Here is a 23,228-nt window from a genome sequence, read left to right on the forward strand (position 1 = left end):
CTAAAATAAGGTATTAAAACCCTGTAATTTTCGACAATAAAAATGTCATTAAAACGTAAATATTCTAGTGAGAAGAAAGCCAATTTTTAAAAGAAAACTTACCACTTCTCTATTAAATTATACGCTGAGGAGAAATATAAAAATATGCCTGAATCCATCTTGGGGTTGCTCTGAAATTAAATATTTTTTTTACAACAAAGAAAAACATTAAACTAGTTTAAAAAAAAAAAAATAATAATAATAATAATAATTAGCAAATAATGATATAAATAAAAAATATAATTTTTAAAAGAAAACCACATTTTAAAAAGAATACTTACCAATTTATGATTAAACTATATGCTGAGGTGTAACAAAAATTTTCCAAAAAAAATTGATTAAAGTAATACTAAAATAAGGTATTAAAAACCTGTAATTTTTGACAATAAAAATGTCATTAAAACTTAAATATTCTAGTGAGAAGAAAGCCAATTTTTAAAAGAAAACTTACCACTTCTCTATTAAATTATACGCTGAGGAGAAATATAAAAATTTGCCCGAATCCATCTGGGGTTGCTCTTAACTTAGATATTTTTTTACAACAAAGAAAAACATGAAACTTGTTAAAAAAAATAATAATAATAATTAGCAAATAATAATATACAAATTCATCTGGAGTTACTCTGAAATTGAATATTTATTTTTTACATTGAATAAAAAAATTGACTTTGATAAAACAATTTCAATATTCTTTCCATTTCAGCATTTTTTCCTAAATATTGAACATTCTTAATAACTTTTTTCTAAGCTACCGATCATCACTTCGCCATAGTACATATCATCGCTAAAATATTAATAACTTTCATTTCAAAGTTTTAAAAACAAACACCAATATACACAGTCTTACACAAGTTTACATACGACTTAAGAAATTGTACTTTCTTTAATTAATAAAATATAATAAAATATGCATACATATGCTTTAGATTTTGTAAATTAATTTAAAAAACAAAGTATTTGTCAATTTTCAAGAAGATTTTTTTAGTCTGGATTATAAACAACAACAAGAAACATGTTTAGTTATAAGGTAAAAACCTCAAGGGTATGTAAACTTATGTGAGACTGTGTATGTCTAAAAAAACCAAAATATTCCATACCTTTATATTCCCTTGTTACATACTTGCTAAAAAGATGCAACAGCCCACGCCAACGCCAACTATATAACTGAAGCATGCCAAACAAAACCAAGCAAAATCAAAACATTCCTACAACAACAAAAACACATGTGCCTTCATTGAAAACAACACCTCATCCAGACAAATAAACCATTCGCCAATAATAAACACACACACAAACAAACCACTGAAAGAACAAAAACAACCCCACGCTCAGATATACACAACATCCCCATCACTCGCTACAATTTCTCATTATTGCATTGCATGCTCTCACTCTCAAAAAAAAATCAAGTAACATCATCATTACATTAAATATATTCCACTTTGACGAGAAAGATCTCTGTACTATGCATTAGTTCATCGCATATGTCCACAATTTACTCTAAAAACAATACTCTTAAATTCATATCAGTATAAGAACGATGAAACGTTTAACTTAAAATTAGCAAAAACTTCATGAAATGATATCTACCCATTTTTGACGAAAATGTCTATAAATTTAATTACATGTGAACTAAAAATATTTCATTGGGAAATTTTTTACCAACAATTATTAACCATAGGAATTGTCAGTAAGAAATTGCTATCCACTTTCAAGTTCATTTTTCGTAAAAAAATATTTTCTCATACAAAAAATCTTATGGTAAATTGCACTTATTATTTAGAAAATACTTTACATTTCACAAGTAGTTTTATAGCATGACAAACGAATTTTTAACTACCAGTTAAGAAATTTTTTAAGGAAATTTCCATCGTATTTTGTAGGCCATGAACTAAACGATTGCTACTTAGAATTTGTAAAATTTCCTTTCGAGTAGTTAATTTTCGTAGAAAATATGAAAAATGAACTAAAATTCTGGAAAATTCTTGTAATAAATTATTGTAAAAATCTTCTTAAATTTACGAGACACTTTTTTTTCTGTGTATGCTTCGGCGTAAAAATTATATGTTTGGAACTCAAAATTTTAACACATTATTATGTGCAAGCATATAAAATTCATGAACTAGCATAACATGTTTGGGACATAACATTTTTTTAAATATAATATATATTAATATATTAATTTAAAAATTACCTATAAAAACAACCCAGTGAGGCTAACATAAAAGTCCATCATGAAAGGAATTTGGAATAGATGATTGCTTCTTGTCTTTTATAGTTTTTTTTTTTATAAATAAATATGTGGAGTATAACATTCAAATAAATTATAAACATTATTCAACACAAGTATGTTTATTGCATTTTGCTGCAAGTAGGTTAGGTTAGGTTAAATTGGCAGCTCGATTAAGTTTCAGGCTCACTTAGACTATTCAGTCCATTGTGATACCATATTAAATAAAAGTACCATTCTAGTTTTAACCGCTCAACCTTCTCGATTATTTTCTTCTGTTGAACCAACCACATTGTTCCAAATACATTAGCAGACTGCTTAAGTTAACGTTTTCCAGGTCCGCCAGTAATCTAAAGCTATATGCCCTTAAAATTTGCTTACGCCTTACACAAAATTCAGGACACTCACACACAGGAGGTGTTTAATTGATTCCTTTTCCTCCGCATCATGACAGCTCATACAATAGTCATTATACTTCGCGCCAATAGATTTTTCAAAATCGCCTATTAGGCAGCAATCCGTTATAGTAGATATCAGGAGTGATATCTGACGTCTCGAGAACAAGAGCATATCTAGTGTTCGGTTTAAGTTTGAATGGGGCCATATTTGCTTGGTGTCGTTACAACCCTTGCAATTCTCCCATCGCACCTTTGCCATCATAACAGCATTCCCACACAGTATGAGTTTGCAGGTAGCCAGGAGCATACCAACAGATTCTAGTTCCCCTGGAATATATAAGGTAGTCCCTATCCTTGCTAACTCATCCGCTTCGCAGTTCACCGGTATGTTCCTATGGCCAAGAACCAATTGAGAGATTTGCGGCAGTCGATGGCCGTTTTCGAGTTAAGGAACACAGAGTCCAAGGATTTTATTGCAGGTTGACTGTCTGAGTATATAATAATGCCAACATTTTTTTGAACATTACTTCTCAGCCAATTCGCCACCTCTCTGATTGCCAATTTTTCAGCCTGAAAAACACTAATCTTTTTGCTATTCGAAGTTCCAGATCTTTAGAATATACTCCGAAGCCCACTTTTTCAACTGTCTGATTCCCAGGAAAATGTGTGTCCAATAGTACCTTCAGCGTCTCCTCACTGGACGTTGTCCAACTGCCCTACGATGTTTTAATGAAACCTGGAGCGGAGTTAGTGGATGCTAAAGGGTGATACGGTCAAAATTTGGTCAAGGGAAAACGCGTGTAAATCGGTGAAATCGTTTATTTAAAAAATCAAATTAAATTTCTTTTTCAAGTTCAATTAGTATAAAATTCAGGAAAAATATTCAGTTAGGCTTTCGCTTTTCCAAATCCAAATTTCCGGGCCTCACGCTTGACACCTGCCATCAGATTTTGTACAGCCACCTTGTCCACCTTCTTCGCCGCAGAAAGCCAGTTTGCCTTGAACTGCTGCTCGTCCTTAGCAGTTTTTTTTGGCCTTCTTTAGGTTTCGCTTGACAATAGCCCAGTATTTCTCAATTGGGCGGAGCTCTGGCCTGTTGGGAGGGTTCTTGTCCTTGGGAACCACCTGCACGTTGTTGGCGGTGTACCACTCCATGGCCTTTTTACCGTAATGGCAAGATGCCAAATCCGGCTAAAACGGTACGGAAAGGCAGCAGACGTTTATTCAAACACTCTTTCACGTAAATTTCTTGGTTGACAGTCCCGGAAGCTGTGAAAATGCTGCTTTTCAAGCCACAGGTACAGATGGCTTGCCAAACCAGATATTTCTTTGCGAACTTTGACAGTTTTATGTGCTTGAAAATATCTGCTACCTTTCCCCTTCCTTTTGCCGTATAAAACTCCTGTCCCGGAAGCTGCTTGTAGTCGGCTTTGACGTAGGTTTCGTCGTCCATTACCACGCAGTCAAACTTCGTCAGCATCGTCGTGTACAGACTCCGGGATCGCGCTTTGGCCGTCGTATTTTGTTTATCATCGCGATTTGGAGTCACTACCTTCTTGTAAGTCGATAGTCCGGCTCGTTTTTTGGCTCGATGCACGGTTGTAGACCATCCAGCTTATTTGCGGCATCTCGGAGAGAGAGGTTGGGGTTTCGCTTGAAACTACCGGCAACTCTCTTTGTCGTCTCAGCGGCTTCCGGTTTTCGATTTCCCCCCGATCCAGACTTCCTGGCTGTCGACAAACGTTCACCAAACAGTTTAATTACATTTGTAACGGTTGATTTGGCAACTTTTAGCGATTTTGCCAGCTTTGCGTGCGAGTAGCTCGGATTTTCGCGATGCGCGAGCACGTTGCTCTTCTTGCTTGGACGGCATTTTGACAACTGAAGAGTGAATTCCAAAATCAAAATAGAAGCAACATTCTACACACACACCTTCAAAATGAGGGGTGTTCAGGTTTTTTAAATGCAAAATTGAAAGAAATACGTCAAGGTTATATTGACCAAATTTTTACCGTATCACCCTTTAGTACCTTCCGTAGTCTGGAAGCCTCGGACGTATTCTCAATACTGCTGCAGTAATCATTCCAAGAGTTATGCTGAGCCTTTCTCAGTTCTCGCTTGTATCCTCTCAGATTCTTCTTGTAAGCATCCCAATAATCCTCAGGAGCTCTGCAAGTAAAAAAGTTAGGAAGCCAATTGGCGCCATAGAAATAATTTTAATTTTTTTATTCTTAAAAATATTTATTTGGCAAAATACCACAAATTTTTAATTCCCATCCAGTGAATTTTTAATTCACATCCACAGTGATGCAAATTCAGGGCAACGGCTGTTGAAATGGTGGGCATTCGTCCTATGACAAGTCCATTTTAAATTCATCATTTCTGCTCCAATGTTGCACCACTTCCATATCCAAAACGAATATTTTCACTACGTTTTTGGTGAGGGGTTTTTTTTTGCTGGGATAGGATTCAAGGTGGTGGTTATTTAAGATTCAGCCCGATCGAACTTATGGCAGTATAAACTTGTTTATTTAATTATTATTTTTATTTCTTATTAATTCGTTGATTGATTCTTTAATTTTCGGGATTGAAAACTATTTCAATTAAAATAATAATTAACATTGGAACATTGAAACACGTTCTAAAGAATATTTCGTGTGGACATGTCTATGGTGTGGTTCTACTAAACATTCCGAAGGACTTGCCAAGTCGTGTCCTAAAGTGCAAATTTATACCGTTAATGACAACGCCATGTTAAAGTGACCAGTCCTTTCCATACATTTTGACAAGAACTGGAACTGGTCCATACACACCAGGACTAGTCCTGTACCGGTCCTGAAGTTGATCTATGTATATGTACATCCTATTTCATAACAGTTTCTACATATATTTATTCCATTATAAAATTAATCTATTTTAAACATCAATTATTATTTTCAGATGCCTTAACTTGGACTTGAGTTTCATGTTCTATGTACACTAGGTAAGTTAGGTTTCAAAAATGAGTATTGTAATTTGGAATGGTAAAGTCTTTAAAATAACCTACACTCAAATAAAATTTACTTGGATCCAAAGATGTTGACCCTCACGTAAGGATTTTGGTAATGATTCCGACCTAAAGATGCGGCTTCTTTAAAATAAATAATTTTTTAGCGACCTATCTGGCTATAAATCTAGGATCAATAAAATTAAAATTGGGATTTAGATGTCATTTATCCAATTTTCATTCTCTTAAACAAATAACAGGTTTCAAAAATGAGTATTGTAATTTTGAATGGTAATGTCTGTAAAATAACCTACACTCAAATAAAGTTTACTTGGATCCAAAGATGTTGACCTTCTCTTACGGATTTTGGTATTGATTCCGACCTAAAGGTGCGGTTTCTCTAAAATTTTTTTTAGCGACCTCTCTGACTATAAATCTAGGATCAATAAAATTAAAATTGGGATTTAGATCTCATTTATCCAATTTTCATTCTCTCAAACAAATACCAGTTTAAAAATCCAATTTATAGCGGATACTTCAAAGTACAAAAATGTTTTCTTAATTCCAAAAAAATATTAAACCGAAGATTCTAAATACTCAAAATAAGTTTCAGCCTATATTTAAAGCGTTTTTATCTTAAATGGTAAGATTAAATATTTCATATAATTTAAGGAAAAAAATTTGTTTCTTTACTATAAGAAAAATTTGTCTTAATTCAAAAACATACGACTTTAACGGACTTTAATTAAAAAATATTTGAAGCAAAGATTATAAACTTTAATTTAATTAAAATTTCATTATTTTGAAGAAATTTTGTCCTTAATATTTTGTAAATTGCGTATCCTAAAATTTACAACCAAAATATACCGTTAGTTTTGTATTTTTATCTTTCATTATGATCAGTAATACAACTTTGAGTTTAGAAACGTGTTTGCTAGTAGGATTTAAAGCTTTATTCGAAGTGTACTGCAGTAATATCAAGTAAAATTTTATATTTCATGTTAGCCTGATACCGAAACAGGCAATTGACGTCCAAATGCATTATATCTAATTATACAATTATTTTTCGAGCTTTATGGACAGATATAGATTAAGGAACATGGTCAATAGAGCCATTGAAAAGAAAACGCCAGATACAAATCTATACACGCCTGGACTGTACATGTTTCGGTTCGGGCGAATGAACCTTTCCACGGCCTTTAGTATAGATCTGGCTGGGAGAGATAACTCAATTTTGGGCCCTTTATGCTGACTCCTTATGGAGAAAACATTTGGGAAATTTCCTCTTACAAATTGAATCATCTTTTCTCCCACTGTACATCATCTTTTCATATAACTTACAAGTCCCTTAATCTTATTTTTATTTCGTTTTGTTACATAGTAATGCAACAAAGAGGAAATTTCCCAAATGTTTTCTCCATAAGGAGTTAGCATAAAGGGCCCAAAATTGAGTTATTTCTCCCAGCCAGATCTATACTAAAGGCTGTGGAAAGGTTCATTCGCCCGAACTGAAACATGTACAGTCCAGGCGTGTATAGATTTGTATCTGGCGTTTTCTTTTCAATGGCTCTATTGATCATGTTCCTTAATCTATATCTGTCCATAAAGCTCGAAAAATAATTGTATAATTAGTAAAATTTTAAAATAAAAAAGTTATCGCGTGATGTGGAGGACAATATAACAGGTTGGATGATAAGTCCCCGGTCTAACAAAGAAAAACATATTTTTTTTTGTCAAAATTCGTTTTTATGATTCAACATAGTTCCCTTCAAGAGCGATACAACGATTATTACGACCTTCCAATTTTTTGATACCATTTTGGTAGTACTCCTTCGGTTTTGCCTCCAAATAGGCCTCAGTTTCGGCGATCACCTCTTCATTGCAGCCAAATTTTTTCCCTGCGAGCATCCTTTTGAGGTCTGAGAACAAGAAAAAGTCACTGGGGGCCAGATCTGGAGAATACGGTGGGTGGCGAAGCAACTCGAAGCCCAATTCATGAATTCCACCGTTCTCAATGACTTGTGGCACGGTGCGTTGTCTTGGTGGAACAACACTTTTTCTTCTTCATATGGGGCCGTTTTGCCGCGATTTCGACCTTCAAACGCTCCAATAACGCCATATAATAGTCACTGTTGATGGTTTTTCCCTTCTCAAGATAATCGATAAAAATTTTTCCATGCGCATTCCAAAAAACAGAAGCCATTACATTGCCAGCGGACTTTTCCACGCTTCGGAGACGGTTCACCGGTCGCTGTCCACTCAGCCGACTGTCAATTGGACTCAGGAGTGTAGTGATTGAGCCATGTTTCAACCATTGTCACATATCGACGGAAAAACTCGGGTGTATTACGAGTTAACAGCTGCAAACACCGCTCAGAATCATCAACACGTTGTTGTTTTTGGTCAAATATGAGCTCGCGCGGCACCCATTTTGCACAGAGCTTCCGCATATCCAAATATTGATGAATGATATGACCAACACGTTCCTTTGATATCTTTAAGGCCTCTGCTATCTCGATCAACTTCATTTTACGGTCATTCAAAATCATTTTGTGGATTTTTTTATGTTTTCGTCGGTAACCACCTCTTTCGGGCGTCCACTGCGTTCACCGTCCTCCGTGCTCATTTCACCACGCTTGAATTTTGCATACCAATCAATTATTGTTGATTTCCCTGGAGCAGAGTCCGGAAACTGATTATCAAGCCAAGTTTTTGATTCCACCGTGTTTTTTCCCTTCAGAAAACAGTATTTTATCATAACACGAAATTCCTTTTTTCCATTTTTTCACAATAACAAAAGTTGCTTCACAAAGGACGATCTATCTCACAAAGTAATTGACTTGCAGACGTCAAATTTTGACACGAATCATTTGAAGGTTGGTACTATATAAAAATAATATGCATTTAATACTAGCGACGCCATCTATGTGTCAGACCGGGGACTTATCAGCCAACCTGTTAGTTTCCTTAACTAATAATGGGTCTTCATGGCGGAAAATAGCCAAGGAACTAAATATAAGTCAGTATGTGTTCACTCGCGTCCAAAATGGACGAAATGCTTCTCCCAAAGAGTAAACCAGAGGCTGCCGAAAACTGTTGACCGAAGCGGACGCTCGCCTTATGATGGCAGAATAATTTCGTAACGCCGAAAAATACTACTGTTGCCAAAAATAAGCAAGTTAGTGAATGGACAGCAAGACGAGCACTCGACAACATTGGTTATGTTTCAGCTGTAAAAAAAAAAATAAACCTGCATTGTCCGAACAGAATCAAAAGGCGCGAATGAAGTTTGCAAGAGAGCATACACCCTCAAAAAAAATCGCTTCTCTAACATATGTTCCAAACATATTTTGCAGGAAGCACATATATTATTCGATACTGCCGAAACATTAATATGTTTGTTTTATGTGAACATATTATATGTTTGGAAGCATTTTGAGCCCAAAAATTGTATATGCTTGGAAGAATGTTCTCCAAAGATGATTGTGCTCATTCCCTCACATAATTTTCACTTCCACGATATTTTTTAGTTCTTGGCACAATTTTATAAATTTTTTAAATTTTACCTTTCGCCTAGACGGAGAATCGAACCGAGGAGCATACAGTTTGTAAGCCAACACACTATCCACTGGGCTACGTAGCTGTTATAGTCACCAGTAGACAATTATCATTATAAGTTACATTTATATAGCATAGTTTGCAGCGCCCACGAGCCCATGCAAACATAACATTATTTAACATAAACATACATTTGTTTGCCACGTGGTGCAGTGGTTAGCATGTCTGCCTTGCATGCAAAGGGTCGTGGGTTCAATCCCTGCTCCGACCGAACTTTTTTTTTTAATTTACACATTTATATTTATACTAAATTAACTTTTTATAATGAAACTTGATATAAACGACATGGACTGAGCTTTTGGATAAAATATTATTTTTTATTGCAAAAATAACAATTTTGTAACAGAAAACTGTTTTTGGTATAAAAGTTTGAAATTTTGGAAGGAAATCAAAAACTCTAACAAAAGAAGAACGTGGAGTCGAGTTTAAACATACATAAATAATTTCGTAATATACACATAAATTTATTTAAGCGTGAATAGTTTTTTACTAGCATTTACTTTTCTTTAATAATTCTTTTTAAAGAAAATAAACTTTTTCAAATGTATTAGATGCAAAACTCGAACTTAATGTCCGCTTTTATATTTGAAGGTGTCCGTCAACTCCTCTTGGACTACTTATTCATAAAGAGGTACTAAACTTTGTTTTTATACATTTTACTTTAATTTTTTAATTAATTTTTCACTATTTCCTCCTTTTTTCATTTTTCTGTCCCAACTCTAAAAAGAGTATAGTGCCCTTTCGTTATTTTTTATGAAGATCCCTTTGTAATTTTTGTATATTTTCCACCGTTTTTTAAATTTCCTTTGCCTGAATATTTTGACTTACTCCTCGTACGTATCGATTTCTTTTAACGAACAAAACACATGTCCAAACTTACATCAAATGCTGCTCTCAAGGCGAAAACACATGCTGTTTTTCTCTTTACTCAGAATACCAATTCTAATATTCAAATTAAATAATATTTAGACTTAAGCATATCATAAAACAGTTTTCCGAAACAACATACAAGCGGTTTCACAGAAATTGCTCTCTTTTGATTCTCTCGCTGTGTTATGTTGATATCTTTCGTCAACCCTCCCGATTTTTTTCTCTATACTCTCTCTCTCTCTGTCGATCTCTGAATAAAATATCACAACATATATATGTTTATTCGAAATTTGTAAATTTATATATGTTTACATTCACACATATTATTTTTATAAAACATTCATGCCCCAAACATAATATATTGTAACATATTAACATATGTGTCCCAAACATTTAGTGTTAGTTTAGGAACATTATATGTTTGCACTTAAATATATTGTGTTTAAAAATTGTTCCCGAAACACATTTTGTTTATATCGGAACATATGAAAAACATATTTTTCTAACAGTGCACAAGCAAAAATCCATTTAAAATTCTTTAAATGGAGGATTCATCCTCCCGATAATAATTACTATTATACGGCATTAATTAAATTGTCCTTGGTTTCATGTTAATGAGGAAATACTAAAGTTTCGAAAAGTTCGCTACAATGATGTTATGCTACAACGAAACCATATCACATGAAGCAAAAAAAACAGGAGCTAATTATTGAATATCGAATCCTTTTTCCATTTGTGGGAGTTTGTGTTCAGATGAAACATAAATAGACAAATGTCAAATATTTGCAAATGCTAAAAAAAAATACAAAAATAATCTCCACAGAAAAAAGTAAACGGAAAAATTAACTATATCGTGCGAAAATTGAAATAAATTGTACACCCTCAAAAAAAATCGCTTCTCTAACATATATTCCAAACATATTTTGCAGGAAGCACATATATTATTGGATACTGCCGAAACATTAATATGTTTGTTTTATGTGAGCATATTATATGTTTGGAAGCATTTTGAGTCCAAAAATAGTATATGCTTGGAAGAATTCCTCAAAGAAGATTGTGCTCATTCCCTCACATAATTTTCACTTCCACGAAATTTTTGAGTTCTTCGCATCTTTTTCTGTAATACAAATATGCTGTTTTTTTTTTTTCAAATGTCTATTTTCTTGGTTCCGAATGTCTATTCTCTTTATTCCGAATACTCATTCTAATATTCAAATTAAATAATATTTAGACTTAAGCATGTTAAATTTTTGGCCTTCATGATAAGGTTTCCGAAACAACATACAAGCGGTTTCACAGAAATTGCTCTCATTTCATTCTCTCGCTGCGTTATGTTGATATCTTTCAACGTAACAACCCTCCCGTTTTCCATCTCTATTTCTTTCTCTATACTAACTCTCTCTGTCGCTCTATGAATAAAGTATCACAACATATATATGTTTACTCGAAATTTGTAAATTTATATATGTTTACATTCACACATATTATTTTTATGAAACATTCATGCCCCAAACATAATATATTCTAACATATTAACATATGTGTCCCAAACATTTTGTGTTAGTTTAGGAACATTACATGTTTGCACTTAAATATATTGTGTTTAAAAATTGTGCCCGAAACACATTTTGTTTATATCGGAATATATGTAAAACATATTTTTCTAACAGTGTACAAAATTGGACGACAGATGACTGGAAACGTTTCCAATCGAACGGTAAACAATATTGCTGGCGTCGTCCTGGGGTTACCATTCAACGCCACCATGTTAAACAAACTGTGAAGCATGGTGGTGGAAGCATCATGGTTTGGGGCTGTTTCCCTTGGTGGCACATTGGGCCATTGCAGAAAATTGATGATATAATGAGGAAGGAAGACTATCTCGCCATTTTTCAGACTCATCTTCCCGAGTTTGTTGACAAGAGTGCCTATCCTGAAGATGAAGTCGTATTTTAACAAGATGGTGACCCGAAGCATAGTGCCAAAATAGTGAAAAAAATGGCTTAGTGAGAAAATTTTCAAGTGATGAATTGGCCAGCGCAAAGCCCTGACCTCAACCCGATTGAGAATTTATGGTCAATCGTGGGAAGACGGCTGGGATTGTACAAATCAGCTCCATCAAAATTAGACGACCTGTGGGAACGAGTACAGCTTGAGCGGCAGAATATACCAGATGAAATTATACAGGAATTGGTTGAAAGTACACTGAAAAAAGAACCATGCTCGGTTCTCACGATTTTGTCTTTACTTTAAAAATGTTGGTATTGATTCCGAGCCAAAGAAGCGGAGAATACAAATAAGGATACTTTTAAGACACAATTCTCTTTTAAATTAGGGTTTTGTGTACTTGCTTCTAGGAAGCAAATTTCAATTTTTCGTTTTTTCAGCTTGTTTTCTTCATATGCTATCAAAGTCGAGTTAACGACAACTTTATTTTCCAAATTCGGACTCGACTTCCAGTAGAAATCATGCTATGTTTCAAGTAAAAAACGTCTCTAAAATGAAGTGTTGAAAAACATGTGCTATATTTGAACGATTTTTATACCCTAAACCACATAGTGGTCAGGGTATAATACGTTTGATCTGCCAAAAAATGTGCCTACCAGAAATATTGATTTTAGACCCCATAAAATATATACCGATCGACTCAAAATCACCTCCTGAGTCGATCTAGCGCTTGGTGTCCGTCCGTCCTTCCGTTTGTCCATGTATTTGTTGTTCACAGGATTCCGGTACGCAATTATTAACCGATTTTGATGAAATTTACAGGGAGTTTTTTTGGGCACAAGGACGAACGCTATTGAATTTGGAAGAAATCGGTTCAGATTTAGTTATAGCTGCCATATATATGTATATGAAATCGGTTCAGATTCAGCTAGAGCTCCCATATAAATGTACCGCCCGATTTTTCTAAATTTGGCCATAAAACCCTTATTTATCAACCGATCTTACTCAAAGTTGGCTAAATGTAATCCTCTATAGAACTAACTATATGTGCAAAAAATCATCGAAATCGGTTCAGATTGAGATATAGCTCCCATATATATGTATAGCCCGATTTTCCCAAATTTGGCCATAGAACCCTTATTTATTATCCGATCTTACTCAAAGTTGGCTAAATGTAATCTTCTATAGCACTAACTATATGTGCAAATATAGTTAGTATAGCCCGGTTTTCCCAAATTTGGCCATAGAACCCTTATTTATTATCCGATCTTACTCAAAGTTGGCTAGATCCAGCCCTCTATAGTACTAACGGTATGAGCAAAATTTAATAGAAATCGGTTCAGATGTAATTTTTCTTTATTTTCTGTGTCTACGGAATAAAATCCTTACAGACTGGCAATACAAATTTTCTTAATCCTAATAAAAGTATATAATATAAATATTAAACTATTAAATTATTCAACAAATTCTTAAACATTACTCTTGACATAGAAAAATCTAAATGTTCGCACATATTATTAAATAATCTCATAGACCTATGAATCGGTTTATTCAAGGCATAATTTGAAGAACGAAAATCCAAATTGAAAGGAAAATAATGCCTTAAAGTACGAGGTGGTGAATTAAATCTAATGAATGAAAGAAGTTCTGGGCAATCAATACTTCCATTAATAATACCATGTAAAAACATTACGGAAAAAATATCTCTCCTAGACTTAAGAGTTTTCAATGAAATAAGCATACATCGACTCTCATAAGAAGGAAGACCATCACAAAAATTTATAGTGCTCATAGCAAATTTCGTAAAAGATTTCTGAACTCTCTCAACCCGATTAATATGAATGGCAGCACTCGGACTCCAAACAATAGACGCATATTCCAATTTAGACCGGACCAACGAACAATATACACTTTTCCTCACATAAGGATCTTTAAATTCCGAAGCATTCCTTCTAACGAAGTACAATAAGGAATACGCCTTCGGAATAATATAATCCAAATGTCTAGTGAAATTCAATTTCCCATCAAATACAACACCCGAATCACAAATCTCAGTAACAGTACTAAGCGTTCGCATATCCATACTGTATTTAGACATAATAATACTCCGGCCTCGATGAAAAGAAATATGTACACATTTTGCAAGGTTTACCGGCAACTTATTAAGTCTTGACCATAAAATAAACCTATCTATATCCTCCTGTAACAACACAACATCATTCGAACTCCTTATAGATCTAAAAATCTTAAGATCGTCTGCATATAAAAGATGTCTTGAATACTTAAAACAATATAGATATAGCTCCCATATATGTATCGCCCGATTTTGAAAATTTTGCCCCTAATAACTTTATGTTTGACCATAGAGGCCTCATTTCTTAACTGATCTTACTAAAATTTTGCGCAAGGTAACCTTTTGTGGTATTAATCAAATCCGTAAAAAATTTTATGCAAATTGGTTCAGATTTACATATTGCTTCCATATATATGCCTCGCTCGATTTTCCCAAATTTGGCTATAATATTCTTATTTATTAACCAATGTAACTCAAATTTAAAATTTTGATGTACTAGCTGATCGTATTTATACGTACTTGTAGCTCTTACATAAGAATATTGCTCGATTTTTACAAATTTGGATTTATTACCCACACTAATTGAGCTATTTTCTCCTTTTATACCCTAAACCACATAGTGGTCAGGGTATATTTAATATTGGGCTCAATATTAGTGGCATACTAACTCCGTAGGTGCAATATCAACTACAGACAGTGTTGCTAGAAGTAGGGGAAATTCCCTATATGTAGGTTTTTTCTTATATATTTAGCGTCTTGTAGGGACGTAGGGTCACAATGTAGGGACATTTTTACTCAACACAATTTGTAATAATTTTTACATTTTGGTGGCTCTAGAGAAATTAGAGAATTTAGGAGCCCGTGGTGGTAATACAAATTTATTTTCTAGCCAAGTATTAGAAAATGTTCCAACTGACACCGGTATAGAAGAGTGCCAAATTGAGTACATGCTAGTTATACCCTGCGCCACACTGTGGAACAGGGTATTATAAGTTAGTGCATATGTTTGCAACACCAAGAAGGAGACGAGATAGACACATGGTGTCTTTGGCAAATATGCTCAGGGTGGGCTCCTGAGTCGATATAGCCATGTCCGTCTGTCCGTGACCACATTTTTGTAATTAAAGTCTAGGTCGCAGTTTTAGTCCAATCGACTTCAAATTTGGCACAAGTATGTGTTTTGGCTCAGAATAGAACCCTATTGATTTTGGAAGAAATCGGGTCAGATTTAGATATAGCTCCCATATATATCGTTCGCCCGATATGGACTTATATGGCCCAGAAACCAGAGTTTTACCCCAATTTGGTTGAAATTTTGCACTAGGAGTACAATTTGTAGTGTAGTCAAGTGTGCCAAATTTGATTGAAGTCGGTTCAGATTTAGATATAGCTCCCATATATATCGTTCGCCCGATTTATACTCATATGACCACAGTGACCAATCTTTTACTCCAATTTAATTGAAATTTTACACAGGGAGTAGAATTAGCATTGTAGCTATGCGTGCCAAATTCAGATTTAGATATAGCTCCCATATATAGCTTTGGCCCGATTGTTTTTTTTTTTATAAATATTTCCTTTATTCAGAAATTCATATAAATGAATATGGTTTAGTCTACACACAAAAAAAAATTTCTGATTCAATCACGAAATTAATTGATCCAATGAATTTTTAATTGAAATGTCTTCAATCACAGAAATGATAGTATCAATTAAAAAATTAATTGAAGATCAATTAAAAAGTTAATTGATCCAATTAAAAAATTAATTGATACTATTATTTTTGTGATTGATTTTTGTTTCAATTAAAAAATTTGTTGAATCAATTAAATTTTTAATTGAATATTTTTTAAAACTCAATTAAAATTTTAATTGGAAAAATTTTCGTGAAATTTTTTTGTGTGTACATAAAATATTAAATTGCCTCAGCGCCGAAATGACTAGGAGGCTATTTGGCAACTAATTTAATTTATATCTATGTTAAAAATCACAAATTGATTAATAATTTCATATTTATGTTAAAAGTATTTCCACGTTGTTCAACAAGAATGTCTTTAGATTAATCTTAAAAGTTGATAAACATTGATCACTTTTTAAATGAGGTGGTAAAAGGTTATACTCTGTAGGTCCCGCAAAACTAATTCGCTGCTTAGTCAATTCTACTCTACATCGAACTGCAGCTAGGTCCATCGACTGCCTAGTGTCTCTTTGGGTATATTCAATATTTCTTCGGAAATCAATGGCTCGAAATCCTAACATACTTATAGATTTTCGAACAGAGGTAAGTAGTTTTTGGAGATAAAGACCTCTAATTGGAAGCACTTTCTCTCCATATACTTGGTATAAACGCCTTGTCGAATATCTGAGAGGTAAATTAAAAACTATTTGCAATGCTTTATTTTGATAAGATTGTAGACCTTTCAGAGCCAAACTTGATTTCCAGGCATAAACCATAGGGATATACGTTAAATGAGAATGTACTAAAGATTGATATAACAGCATTTTCACGTTGACACTTAATTTATTCTTAAATTTATACAATATTCCAATTCCCGATGAAACCTTCGCCTTCAAACTTTCAATGTGATTCTCCCAGCTTAAGTTTTGACTAAAGTTCATCCCAAGGTACTTTTGTTTCCTCTATAACGCTCCCTCCTATGTTTACAGACATTTTTGACTCATTGTGTAAAATATATGGCCTAAATCGAACAAATTTTGTCTTCTTAGCGTTTAAAACCAATTTATTGACACGCAAAAACTAAGAAAGAATAGATGCGTCGTACTCTATTTGTGTCTGCAAAACCTTTGGGTGATTGTAATTATAAAGTAAGCATATATCGTCCGCAAACATGAATAACTTCCCTCTAAAACCGACATTCTTGATGTCATCTATATATATTTTGAATAATAAAGGCCCAAGAACGCTTCCTTGAGGAACCCCACACAATACCGAGCACTTAGTACTCTTCGCCTCTCCTACCTGTACATATTGTTCTCTGCCTTGAAGATATTCCCGAAACAAACCAACTGTGGATGGTGAAAAACCTATACATCTTAATTTCCTTATTAATATTTCGTGGTCCACTAAATCGAACGCTTTCGTGAGATCGAAAAACACCCCGGCGACACCCTTATAACCTGCGTCCAATCCTCTACATATACACTCTACTACACTTGCAACAGCCTCATCTGTTCCCGTATTTCTCTTAAATCCATACTGACGGTCAAAAAGTAGTTTGTTAACCTCAAGGTATTCAGAGAGTTGCTCGAATAAAACCCTTTCAATTAATTTGTCAACAGTTGGCAAAACAGAAACAGGCCTAAAATTTTCAATTTTGTTGTTACCAGTCTCTTTTGGAATCGGAACAATTTTGTGTAATTTCAAACCATTGGGATAATGACATTCCCGAATCATTTTATTAAATATCACAGTGAGCATATTTGCGACCTTATCCTTCCTTGTAGCCAACATTTTCGGTGTATTCCTATCAAATCCTGGGGCTTTATTTGATTTCATATCATCCAGTGCCTCTCTAAATGTTTCGTTAGAAACACAATCTAATGTGAAGAGAGTGTCCGCAGGTGAAAGGGAATTAAACATATTGATATCATCATTACTAAAACTCGGTATGCTATCTCTCGTATTCTGAATTATTTTATGAAAATAGTTGTTAAATTTACTAGCTTTATCCTCATCGGAAGTCAAGAGCACATTATTCTCATCAAGTATATCAATAGTCTGACATTTCTTATTCCCGATTTGCTCATTGAGAAAAGCCCACACCTTTTTCCGATCCCCATTAAAGCTGTTAATTTTCCGCTCATAGAAATTATCCATTAATCTCCTACCGCATACTTTAATTACCTTGCTTACTCGTTTCAGACATTCGTGTAAATCTCTGTTATTCTTATTCTTCCTTCTTAGAGACAATAGATTACGTTTATACGCAATTAGAGATTTCAACGATTCTGTCATCAATGGGTTAATTTTCTGTCTGATATTAACGTTTTCCCTTGAGATGGTACAACATTGCCGTTCTGCTACGGAAAGCATATTCATAAAACTCGTGCATAAATCGGAGGCATTTGACGTAATATCAATACTATCTAAATTACTATCAATAAAGTTACCGAATTGCCGATAGTCAAACTTATATGTCTTCCAGATCCTTGTCGCAATATCATGAAATGCAATATCCAGGACACAAAAAATTATATTGTGATCTGTAAAATTGTTCTGAATGGAATAAACCGAAATCATATCTCTAAGATTACTGAAAACACAGTCTATACAAGATTTTCCCTCTACCCTGGTTATCAGATCATGACATGAATTCATACTGAATTCAGAATATTTGTTTATCAAACGTCTACACCCATAGAAAAAATCATGAACGACGTGGTCATTTCGAAACGATCCGTTCATGAAAATGAATCAACACACATGTGTTGTCAAACTGAGAACAGATGGGGTCAATCTGACAACGTAAAAATGACACCACACGTTGTCAAAACAACAACCAGCGTTCATGATCTGAAAACGTAAAGGTTACGAATTTATAAGCAAAATTAAAAAAGATTTCCTCTACCGTGACTCGAACTTGTATTGCCTGCACGATACGCGTTAACAGTCGCCTTAGCACATTGCACCAACGGCGGAGTTGCATAACAACGTCTAACGATTATTTTAAGACTTTTCATGGCCAAAGAAAAACGAATGCCGTTCCTGAAATCGTGAACGCCCGTGGACGAAATCGGGAACATTCCGTTTTGACTTTTTGTGAACGTTTCTGTTTCATTTTGACAACGTCCGTTCACGATTGTGAAACGCAATTTTTTCTATTAGTGTACTATTCCTAGTAACTTTCAACAAATCTATGTTAAAATCTCCGACATATATAGTGGGACTATTTCCTGTAATTGTAAGTAATTTGTTCAATTTATCTAAAAATTTTGGTATTACACATTTTTGCGACCTATATAATGAAACTAATTTCAGTGACACGTTATTATATCGCACATCTGGAAGGGAAATTATTATCGAAGCTAAGAAATTCTCACTTTTATTAAAAATAACTTCAAATTTAATATCATTTCTAACGTATAAAGTCGTACCACCATGAGCATCACCTCTGACACAATTCACTGAATTATATCCAGCAATTTCATATAAACGAATACATGAATTATCAAACCACGTCTCTTGCACGGAAATGATAGATGGAAGAACAGAAAATTTAGACATTTCATATTTAAATGCATTAAATTTACGAATCGAGGAAATACTTCGAACATTAACAGATGCTATATAAAAATATTTTATAAACTGATTTCTAAAGAAAGTATTAAAAGAGTTTAAATTATTGAAAATATATATTATTCATCTCTAAAAGAAAAAAAAAAGGTTTATGTTAAACTGTTATTTAATCGCAATGTATTAATAAAATTCATATTTGGTTGGTATGCTCATCATCATCATTAAAGTCATCGTCATCATCATCATTATCATAATCAGAATTATTCGGCAATTCATATACATGACTTCTACGGGATACACCACAAGCGGGTTTTTGTAGAATTTCATCAACGTCGTCCATTGTCCTCAAACGAATTGGTTTTGAAGTTAAATCTTTTCTAGCAACAATGTAGCCTCCTTTAGCGTTTATAAATTTGTATCCAATAGATCTGAGAGATTTTGCATGATATAGTAGTTGCAATATTTCCTTTGACAAATAGCCATTAATGTAAACATTTTTGAAATCTTCGAATTCTCTTAGTTTCTTCTTTTCTCTCATAAATTTTTCTTTACTCTCATTATCCACAAATTTAACGACTACTGATTTTACGCTTTTATTTTTGTTCCAATTTACAAAATAAGCTTTTTTCACTTTCGCCTCGGAGATATCAACACCTGTTTTTGTTGCTATATCTAGAACTACTTCAACGGCATTCTTCTTATCATTGGTTACACCATTTATTAAACAATCATCCTCGACTCTGGCATCATTGGCAATTTTGACAGATGATCGCAGTTGCTTCACCTCTTCTCTCAAATTTTTATTTTCCTTTTTTAGTGACTTTATTTCTTTTTCGTTTCTCTTTACTCCTTTTAAAATAGAGTCAAATTGTGATGACAAAAATCTCATAGAATCTTGTATTTCATCCAATTGACTTAATTTCGTTTTAATTTGCGAGATTTCATCCAAATGGATCAGTTTAGATTTTATTTGTGCAATGTCATTCTCGAAAGAGGGATTTGCATTTGGCTCACACAAGTGGCATATGTACTCCAGTGAGAGATCTTTGGAGAGTTTGTTAAACTGTTTCTTATCCAATTTCGTACATACTGCGTGTAGACTTTTTCCACATTGATCACACTCGATGGAGTCCTCAGTCTCCAATATGTTTATTTTGCAATGTGTACATATTTCTTTCTATTTGTTTATGATTTTTCTCACGCGACCAGGCATTACTTCAATTTACCCGAGTAGAGAGAATTATTGCTATTTTGTTTATAAATGTATTTTTATCACTGATTGTCTTATTATATTGGTTTTCTCAATTTATTTGAGATCGATCACTTTATCGCAAAAAAATACTTCTTGTAGCTACAAGGGTTGCCAACTTTTTACACTCATATGACCACAGAGGCGAATTTTTTTGCTTCGATTTAGTTGAAATTTTGCACAGGGAGTAGAATTAGCACTGTAGCTATGCGTGTCAAATTTGGTTGAAATCGGTTCAGATTTAGATATATCTTCCATATATAGCTTTCGCCCGATTTACACTCATATGACCACAGAGTCCAATTTTTAACTGCGATGTAGTTGAAATTTTGCACAGGGAGTAGGATTAGCATTGTAGCTATGCGTACCAAATTTGGTTGAAATCGGTTCAGATTTAGATATAGCTCCCATATATGTATATGTTTTTCTGAATTCGACAAAAATGGTCAAAATACCAACATATTCCTTGTAAAATCGCCACTGCATAGTCGAAAAGTTGTAAAAATGACTCTAATTTTCCTAAACTTCTAATACATATATATCGAGCGATACTTTAGACTTTCCTTACTTGTTTTTTTTTTGTTATGTTTATTTATCTCTCTGAATTCTTTACGTTTTGTTTTGAGTTTTTGTTGTTGTATTTAGAATTGATGAATGAATAAAGGAAAAATAAAATTATTTTGAGTTTCTTTATTGCTGATTTTTTATTCGTTAAGAATTGAAAAAAAAATTATGTACTAATTTCTGCAAGCCACTGTATATATATACAAATCTAGGTAAACTTCGGCCTACATATACAGGGTTGTGTTCGTTAATCTTAACCTAGATTCGTACCTTAGACTTCCATTACAGCACATAAAAACTGCATACGCTGTAAAAACCTCAACATGAAATAAAAAAATAAAAAAAAAAACTAATTAACACGCAATTATTTCAAATCTCTCTATTACACTTGGAAAATAAATGATATAATAAAAAAAATTTGCTTGAAATATTTTCAGAGTTTTTCTATAGGATAGATAGTATGGATAGAGTGGTTGTTTGTTATTACAGACACCCTGAGAATAACATACTATGAAGACAAAAAGCTCTTATTTTTGTGTGAACAAAAAATACAATAATCGTATTATGCTAGATTTAACATATATCCATTGCACTATATATATTTAGTTTTAGTTTATTTATTTTTTTCGGAAATTTGCACAGCCCAATACAATATTCCCAAGCCTGTGTGAAAAGTTCAATGTAAACTAATGCCGAAGAAAATATTCATTAAATTCCCGAAAATAGTAAGAATGAAGTACTGCATGGTTCAAATGTTAAATTTGTGCAAATTAATGCTTCAATTTGTGCAAATTAATGCTTCAATTGATTTATTTTTATATGATATCAAGATGCATCCTCAAAAAAATTGCCGAAGAAAATGTTCATTAAATTCCCAAAAATAGTAAGAATTAATTACTGAATGGTTCAAATGTTAGGTTAGGTTAAAGTGGCAGCCCGATTAAGGTTCAGGCTCACTTAGACTATTCAGTCCATTGTGATACCACATTAACTAAAAGTACCTATTACATATGGGCACTTCTAGTTTTAACCGTTGAACCTTCTCGATTACTTTCTTCTGTTGAACCAACCAGATTGTTCCAAAAACATTAGCAGACTGCTTAAGTTAACGTTTTCCAGGTCCGCTAGTAATCTGAAGCTATATACCCCTAAAATTTGCTTACGCCTTACACAAAATGCAGGACACTCACACAAGAGGTGTTTTATTGATTCCTTTTCCTCCGCATCATGACAGCTAATACAATAGTCATTATACTTCGCACCAATAGTTTTTGCAAAATCGCCTATCAGGCAGCGACCCGTTATAGCAGATATCAGGAGTGATATCTGGCGTCTCGAGAACACTAGCATATTTAGTGTGCGGTTTAAGTTTAAATGGGGCCATATTTGCTTGGTGTCGTTACAACCCTTACAATTCTCCCATCGAACATTTGCCATCATGACAGCCTTCTGACGCAGTAAGAGCTTGCAGGTAGCCAGAGGCACACCAACAGATTCTAGTTCCCCTGGAATATGTAAGGTAGTTCCTAGCCTTGCTAGCTCATCTGCTTCGCAGTTCCCCGGTATGTTCCTGTGGGCAGGCACCCATATTAGGTGAATATTGTGCTGCTCAGCCATCTCATTGAGAGATTTGCGGCAGTCGATGGCCGTTTTCGAGTTGAGGAACACAGAGTCCAAGGATTTTATTGCAGGTTGACTGTCTGAGTATATATTTATGCCAATATTGCTTGGAGCATTACTTCTCAGCCAATTCACCACTTCTCTTATTGGTTCAAATGTTAAAAACAGTGCAAATTTGTGCAAATTAATCCTTCAAATGATTTATTTTTATATGATATCAAATTTGATAGAACACTTCTTTTCAGATGCACCCTCAAAAAAATTACTTCTGTAACATACGAGTATATTCCCAAACACATTCTGCTTCAAGTATAACAGGTTGGCTGATAAGTCCCCGGTCTGACACATAGATGGCGCCGCTAGTATTAAATGCATA

General features: G+C 33.8%; 1 protein-coding gene across 9 annotated transcripts in view; it reads left to right on the forward strand.

The window, feature by feature from the left end:
• The window catches only part of Spn (protein phosphatase 1 regulatory subunit spinophilin), a 367,965-nt gene that overhangs the window by 54,810 nt on the left and 289,927 nt on the right, over positions 1–23,228 (forward strand). For all 9 annotated transcript variants that reach the window (XM_075307296.1, XM_075307302.1, XM_075307299.1 and 6 more), the window contains exon 3: positions 5,608–5,650. The gene's annotated coding sequence lies outside the window, so the exon portion shown is untranslated. The remainder of the gene's footprint in view (positions 1–5,607; positions 5,651–23,228) is intronic.

The sequence above is a fragment of the Haematobia irritans genome, chromosome 4 (genome assembly GCF_050003625.1).
Source record: "Haematobia irritans isolate KBUSLIRL chromosome 4, ASM5000362v1, whole genome shotgun sequence".
Classification (NCBI taxonomy): Eukaryota; Metazoa; Arthropoda; class Insecta; order Diptera; family Muscidae; genus Haematobia; species Haematobia irritans.